The sequence below is a fragment of the Vombatus ursinus genome, unplaced genomic scaffold (genome assembly GCF_900497805.2).
Source record: "Vombatus ursinus unplaced genomic scaffold, bare-nosed wombat genome assembly UNPS02014778.1, whole genome shotgun sequence".
Lineage (NCBI taxonomy): Eukaryota > Metazoa > Chordata > Mammalia > Diprotodontia > Vombatidae > Vombatus > Vombatus ursinus.
In genome coordinates, this window is record NW_020954556.1 from 27,829,298 (window position 1) to 27,837,588 (window position 8,291).

Sequence of the window (8,291 nt, forward strand, 5' to 3'; positions counted from 1 at the left end):
TGAAATATGACATGAAGGCAATTGGATTTGAAAATATTCTTATTAGCATATTTTCACTTGGAGTATATTATTCAGGATTTGACTTTACATAATGTAATAGCACAAGAATTATTCAGCTAATGGATTTGATGAGTCCCTTGATTTTTGCTCCCTACTTCTGATATACCTACCTGAAGGCTATTTAAATATTTACATGCTTCCACAAAAAAGAAGGCAGTCAGGAAGCAGGAATTCAAATTAGTCCATTTCCAAGGTCAATAATTAAATTTGCTATCAATCACACTAACATACTATGAATCATTGGTCAGTTATATCATGAATTAGATTGGAACCAATGGCCGAAAATTTTTTTCAGTTTGTCAGTGCAAGATGGATAAGAAAGCTCTCAAGAATGAAATTCTACTGAAACAAGTGGTAATGATTTAAATGAGGAAGAAAAAAAGGAGTTGCTAAAAAAAAAATCCACCAATGCAGCTGCATTGGGAAGTCATCAACCAAGTCAGATTCTTAAATGGTACATATAAAAAATGGAAGTATTGTTATCTGAAAATGAAGAAAAAAAGAGGAGCATAGCCTCATAAGATTAATACCAAGAGTGCTAATGCCAAAACACAAGGATAACAGCATTACAAGAACACATTAATTCTATCCATGAGAAAGTAATTGACCTTGAGGATAGAAATAATGTGAAAGTAAAAAGTCTCCCAGATAACACAATAAATTAAAATGCTTACATATCATCTTGTAGGAAAATTTTCAGAAGTATTTTTTTAAAAGTAGAGTATTGATAGAATCAATGAGAAACCCCAAACTTTAATCACAAAGGAATTTATTTGGTAACCCTCAGAATTTCAATGTCAAATAAAGTCATTTATTTCTATCAAGAAAAATCCATTAGAACAGTCTAGAATTGCACCTTCTTTATAAGAAAATCCAATAACATTGACATATGATACTCCAAAAAACAAAGGATGTTGGAATGAACCTCTAACATATCAAAGAGGAGTTTAATCATAGGTAACAAAAGATGGAAACCTCTGAATCTATAGTATCCTATACCAAATGGTGACTTCATCTCCCAATCCTCTATTTGAGAAAGCATCATTTTTACTTCAAACCCAGCTCAGCCCATAATTCCTGGATCTATCTTGAACCCTTGACTTCACAAAGGTACCTCTTTTCCCCAGCCCTTTTTCAGTTTCCTTTTATGTGTTGTCTTCTTTCATTAGAATGTAAGTTCAATGAGAGCAGAGACTTTCTTTTTGCTTGTATTTTTGTTCCCAGTTTTTTGCACAATAGCTGTCACATTTAGTAAGCACTTAATAAACGCTTACTCTCTACCATCCATCCATCCATCCATCCATCCATCCATCCATCTATTCTACCTACATATCTGTTCTTCAGTTGTTCAAAAGTATTTGCCTTCTAAGTTTTTCTTGACTAATGTGTTTTCATTTCAAAGTTTATACTGTTCTATTTTTTTTTCATAAAGAATGTTGGAAAATTCTCTACTTCATTAAAGATATTTTTTTCTCCCACATAGAATTATACTACATTTTGCAGGTAAATCTTTCTTGGCTGGAAGCCTTTCTTTTAACATTTTAAAAATATTTCTTAATCTTTAATTGTTTTAAAATTTAACAGCAATTCATTTTTTCTCCCTCTCACCTTTCATGACTTTAGAAAAAACAAAGACAAAAAAAATCCCTTGTAAAAAATATTCAGTCAAACAAAACAAATTCTCTCACTGGCTATATTTTATATAAGTGTGTGTATGTATGTATGTATGTGTGTGTATGTATATATATACATATATATATATATAAATACACACATGTATACATAGATAGATAGTCTCATTCTACACTCTAAATCCAACACTTCTCTGTAATGGATAATATGTTTTATCACCAGTCCTCTCAAATACATAACATTGGATAATATTGATCATATTACAGCTTTCAAAGTTGTTTGCCTTTATAGTGTTGCTATTATCTTATAAAATGTTCTTCTGGTTCTACCCATTTCTTCAAAATTGTTCATACAAGTCTTTCCATTTGTCTCCAAAATCATCTATTCTCTTATTTCTTACAACACAAGAGTATTCCATCACATTGATATACAGCAATCTATTTAGCCATTTCCCAGTTGACAGGCATCCCTGTAGTTTCTCTTTTTTATTTTTGCTACCATAAAAAAGTTGCTATAAATATTTTTGTACATATCAGATTTTTCCTGAGATAAGGAAATTGTGGTCCACAGATGTCAACTCACTAGCCCAAGGTCACACTGGCAGTGTGCAAAAGGACCAGGAATTTGAACTCACGTTCCATGGCTCTTGGATTACGTCTTCTTCTAACAGTAAGGCTTATGAGAATTTATGAGACTGATGACCTGGAAAGTCAGGGTGTTCAAGGAAACACAGGTAAGTAATCACTTACTGAGCATTTATATGCCATTCACTGTGCTGGGTATGGAAGGAAGGAAGGAAGGAAGGAAGGAAGCCTCTTAGTTCTCAAGAAGCTCACATTTTGTGCATGAGACAATATGTTTAAAAATATATTTATGTGTATACAAAAGGCATATACAAAATATAGATTGATGGAATAAAAACAAAATATAAACAAAGTACTTAAATACAAGATATAAGGGGAAATAACCCTGGAGGAAGAGGAAAGGCTTTCTGGAGAAGGTGCTGCTTTAGAGGAATCTTGATGGGAAGGAGGGAATCTATGAAGGGGAAGTATAAAGGGAACATATTTCAGGCATGAGGATTGGACAATACAAAAGCACAGAGACTGGAAACTGAATGCTGTATATAAGGAACAGGGAGATCAGTTTGTCTGGAATGTACAGTGTGGACAAATGTATTTTTTCTTTCTTCAAAATTCTCATAGCACTTTGCCTACTCCTTTGTACTTCTTTCACAGTTCTTGTATCATTGGTTTTGTGCACATGTCTTTTCTACTTTTAGACTGTAAAAGGCCAGTGTCATATTTTTGTATTGTGTAATATAGAGAGATTCATAGACACAATTAGGTACTTAAAAGATTTGTTTGTTGAATTGAATTTGAGGAATTTTTTTTCCTTTAATTCCAGTAAAAAGTATTACTTCATATGAATTATAGTAAAAATCTTTGATCTTTACATTTTCCTAATTTTGCAACTGTTGACCATGTACATATTTCTCACCTGCTTCTAATTAGACCAAATATATGATTAAATATTACAATATTGTTATGAAGGTCCTTGTTTGAGGAACAAACATAATACCTTGAGAGTATTAGAAGTATAGTGTTGGGATTTTAACTCTGAAAATGCAAAAGGGAGTAGGAAAAAGAACATATAAGTTTTTACTAATAAAGAAAGCTACGTGAAGTATCTATTTTTCATTGCAAAACTAAAATTTCAAAGCTAACCTGCTGAAAACTATACTTTTATCTCTTCATATACTATACTTTAACAACTTCTGATATCCAGAATAACTGATATCTATCAACAAAACAAACTTACCTATGTTAATATGGCACATCTATAACTGTAGATCTAAAATAAAGATTTAAAAATTTTAATCTGAAGACTCTTCACCTTTACCATCACTTATGCTTTCTCCAGTACTCCCTTGATACTCAGTTCTATAATATTTCTTTCTCCATGGGTAGTTAAAAAAAAACAAACTCAAATGAACAAAAAAATCACAAAGACAAACATGTTATCATTACTTTGAAAGAGTAAATCTAGATTAGAAGAAAGGAGTATAATGGGAAACCTCAGAAAGTAGAGGAATTAGGTCACCTCATTTAGAAAGACTACGCCAGGGCTTCATTCCTAATGTCCCAATGTAAAAACAGATCCCCTCTGCAGCTCTGTCTTGACATTCTGTAGTTTCATCATAAAGCTCCACTATAAGAAAAACTAATCTAATCACATGAAGAGGCCCTGTCATGCAAAAATCGACTACGCTCTTACTAAAGTTATTACATATTTTCTTTGAAATAACTCACATAGGACCAAAATAAAATTTCTAATGGGTGGTGCACATGCTGAGTAATAACTGCACACCTAATGTATTTGAATGGAAAAGCAAACTAAATAGAGATATGTAGTCATTTTAAGTTGTACACAATGCACACACCCTGTTGTATTCAATTGCCAAACTAAGTGACAGCTAATGTTTGTACTTTTAAAAGTGCTACAATAAAAGGTAAAATAAGAATCAATGGGTGTTTCCTTTTGACTATTTTTTTTCCACCTGATAATCAGTCTTTATATGCTTCATATGAGTAAAGAAAGTATGTTTAATGGCTGAATCAATTATATGAAGTTATATAAACAACTGGAATTCCATCTTTTTTGAAGCTATATACATATAGAGAGATATATTTTCAAAATTGCTTAAGATAGTACACCAGCTAATATCCATATCAGGAAATAACATCTAACAAATTTACCACATAGGATCTACATGGGATCAAAGGATGTAGCTAGAAAGAACCTTAAAAGGTTGCTTGAGGAAAGTGCTTTATAAACTCTAAGGTGCTACATATTTACATGACATAAATATTACATATATTGTGCGTTTTCACTATTAAGTAACAAAAGTCATATTCTTATGTCTTCAAGAATCAATCTTTTAATTTACTTATATGCATACACATTACAAATAATTACTACTATTACGATAACACTTTAAGGTTATAAAGTGTTCTCCACACACAAAAACTCTAGATCAGGTAGTACAAGTACCTAAATGAAATTGAAGACTGTGAGTTTAAAATAAATAATTAAATGAAAAATAAAATAAGAAAATAAGAAATGGATAACCGAATCTCAGAAAGAGAAAAAAATATAAGTCGTAAAGGAACTCCCATGAAAAAAAAAAATCCTAGATCTGTATGGATTTACAGGTGAATCATGTCAAGCATTTAAAAAATAAACAATACTCTGCTATATGGTTTCAAAAACAGAGAAAGATGGCACTCTAATAAACTCCTCCTCTGAAATAGTTTAGAGTCAAAACAGCTGATCAATGGGAGGCCATATTACTACAGGAACCCAATCACTTCAATTTTGACATTCTCGCTATAATGAAATCAGAAGCCAAAAATTAGTTCATAGGTTCTCTTTGGAGAGGCAAACTAAAGTAGCTGGCAGCATTGGTTTTATCATGCACCCAAAGGCAATAAGAACCACCATTTCATAAGCCATCTTACTGTAGTGCTAATGCTGAATAGTTACAAAAATATCAAAGATACTAACTGTAGCTTATGTTTTAATATCAATTACAAAAGGTGAAGAGGCAGAAGGAATTATGAATAACTTCAATAAGATATTACTTTTTTCTTTTCTTTGTTTTTGGCAAGGCAATTGGGGTTAAGTGATTTGCCCAGAGTCACATAGCTAGTAAGTGTCAAGTGTCTGAGGCCGGATTTGAACTCACATCCTCCTGAATCCAGAGCCAATGCTCTATCCACTGTGATACCTAGCTGCCTAAAGATATTATTTCAAATTAAATAAACATATGTTTTGACACTCAATGATTTTATTGCAAAGGTATGCCCAGGAACGGATGAAGAAATATAGACTGGAAAATATGATTCAGGTGCAAGAGATGAGAGAAAACAAAGGCTTACAGATGGCAAAGAAGCATTATGCCTATATATCACACTTATATACATATATGCATACTTATACGCATACATATATACATTTTTGTCAAGAAAAGAATTAGGTGACAATGGGCATGGCAAGCATCAAATAATCTCCCCTCAAGATGAAACTGATAATATTTTAATGGACAGTAAATTCTTTGTTACTGATGTGCATACCATCTCCAGCTGATTCTGCTGTCGGGTAACTAACTTGTTACAGCAAAGATCAAAATTAACAGAAAACTAAAAGAAAGAATAAAAATGACAAAAAGGTATGGCATTCAGTTGAAATAATTCCAAATTGGCAAATTTAAACACAAAACATGAAATTAATAGAAGTGACATCAATACCAATTGCAACAAATTCCTAAAGAACTTTATCTGATCAAAAGCCATAATAAGCATCCCAACTAAGTCAAGACACTGCCTCCACCAGCAAACATTTGATTTCCTAGACAAGCTGAAAGATATAGAAGCCTATATCTATGGTTTAGAATATAAACTGATTTTTTTGTAATTCACTTTATCTTTGCTATTTTACAGTTTTGGTGCACAAATAAAGATACAATAGGGTTTATTTCATATTAATATATTAACCAGATTTTTGTTCAAATAAATAATATTTATTTAATCATCTCCTAACAATACATCCAGGCTAAGAGGAAATCAAAGCACATTATTGCATGTGGAAAAAAATCACTAATCATGAATGAAGTTCAAAGTAAAGATATGAGAGTTAAGGTGGGACTAGCTGTGGGTGCCTATACACTTAGGATAAAGCCAGGGTCTAGGAAGTGTCTGCCTACAGGGGTGCTTGACATGAACCCATCTAAGGGCCCTAAGGAAGATGGGATAACATGTCCAATCTTCAGCTCCAATCCTAAGTAACCTGGGGCAAAGGCAAAAAAACAAAACAAAACAAAACAACAAAACACATACACACAAACGAAAGAGAAAGAGACAGACAGAGAGACAGAGAGAGAGAGAGAACACTGAGACTTCCTAGAAGTATGAGTAAGGAGTACAGAGGATCAAAGCCAAGCAGTCACGTGTATGTTCTTTCTCTCCATCTGAAGTGTTCACTTTGTCATCCCCAACTTGTTCTGGACATTCCAGGGTCAAGTTCAAAAACCAAACAAGAGTGGAAGGGTCAGGAAAAGAAAAAAGTGTTTAATTAGCACAGGAGTGACACCCTCAAGGGGATGGGAAAGGGAAGAAATATTATTAAAGGGACACCACTACCTATGTTCACGGTCACAATGGAAATTTAGATTAAGCTATCATGCCACACAGCTTGGAGAGAGACTCGAGTGGAAAGGGAAAATGGGCACAGGCTGGAAGGGATCCTTGGGAAAGGAATTCAAGTCATCTTTCCAGATCTGGTAGATACATTTGCTGGTCTGAGCTTGGAGAAGACTGAATCAGGTAGAGTTCAAATAGAACAAGTGATTAATAAAAGCTGACTAGTTGATCAGGGTCCTTGAGGGGAAGCTGCATTAATGGAGAGGTGCACAGTAAATGTGAGCAGTCTACTGCACATTACAAATATGTAAACAAACAGGAGAACCAAGATAAATGATGTCATCGGGGGAAACAGATGAATGTTTTAAAAAAAAGATGAGCTGTTTAGCAAAAGCAGAGGCTGATTTAAAAAAAAAAACAAAACCCTGGCATGTTCCATTAGTACCTATACAATGTCAAAAGAATGTGAGGAAAACAGTCTCCAGGCCCACAACACACAATGCATTAACCACTTGTGGTGGCTGTGTGGGAGGACACAGATTGGAGATGCACAGAATAAAAAGGAATGGATGGCCTATAATATGTATCTCTCAAAATGGCATCTACATGAATGAATCCCAGATTCATTGGAGTAGTAGGATATTTGATTTCTTTTTAAAGTTCACATACTTTAAAGTTCATATACTGAACTTGTGATATTTTTGAGAGCAAGTATGAAGACTGAATAAAAACCCATCTATAGACAATTCCCTAATTATGAGACTATATTTCAATTTTCAAATAGAAAGAATATGGCAAGAAATGATTATGCCTAAAGACCAGCCCTCAAAAGTCTGTTTAACCCACAATGTACGTTATATATAGTCAAATGCAAATAGTGGCTTAGATAGTCTTCAAAGTCCCTTCTAACTCTAAATCTTTGATCCTGTAATCCTATCAATAGTATCAATTCAGTACTCCCAATTACCACATGTAACATTACTGCTAGAAAAAATGCATTTAGAGTTCTAAGTAGAGATGCTAATAACACATTTTTCCCTTTCAGCAATGTCAGGAAGAGTGGAACGTATTTTTTGACATCAGTAACGTGATAACTCTCTATATCTACATTTAAGGTCTTTCCCTATACAACTATAAAAGAGCAAGTCCCTGTGTATGCCTCTTTATCTATATCAAGAAGAGCGCCCCCTTAGGTCAATCACTCTCCCAAATACTATGTATCAGATAATAAAAGACAATTGCTTCATAGGTAAGGAGGGGATGGGAAAAAAAAGTTTGTGAGGTAGGTGGCCTCCAAACTGCTTTCTCCACCATCTATTCTTGTGTTCTTTATGTATAAAATTGTCCCTAAGTAAGAGACTACTTAATAGCCAATAGTAATTTTAAAGTGAATTATAC

At 33.4% G+C, this 8,291-nt stretch overlaps 1 protein-coding gene across 7 annotated transcripts in view; it reads right to left on the reverse strand.

The window, feature by feature from the left end:
* EHBP1 (EH domain binding protein 1) overlaps window positions 1-8,291 on the reverse strand; it is a 392,318-nt gene that overhangs the window by 199,319 nt on the left and 184,708 nt on the right. The gene's annotated exons all lie outside the window — the stretch shown is intronic.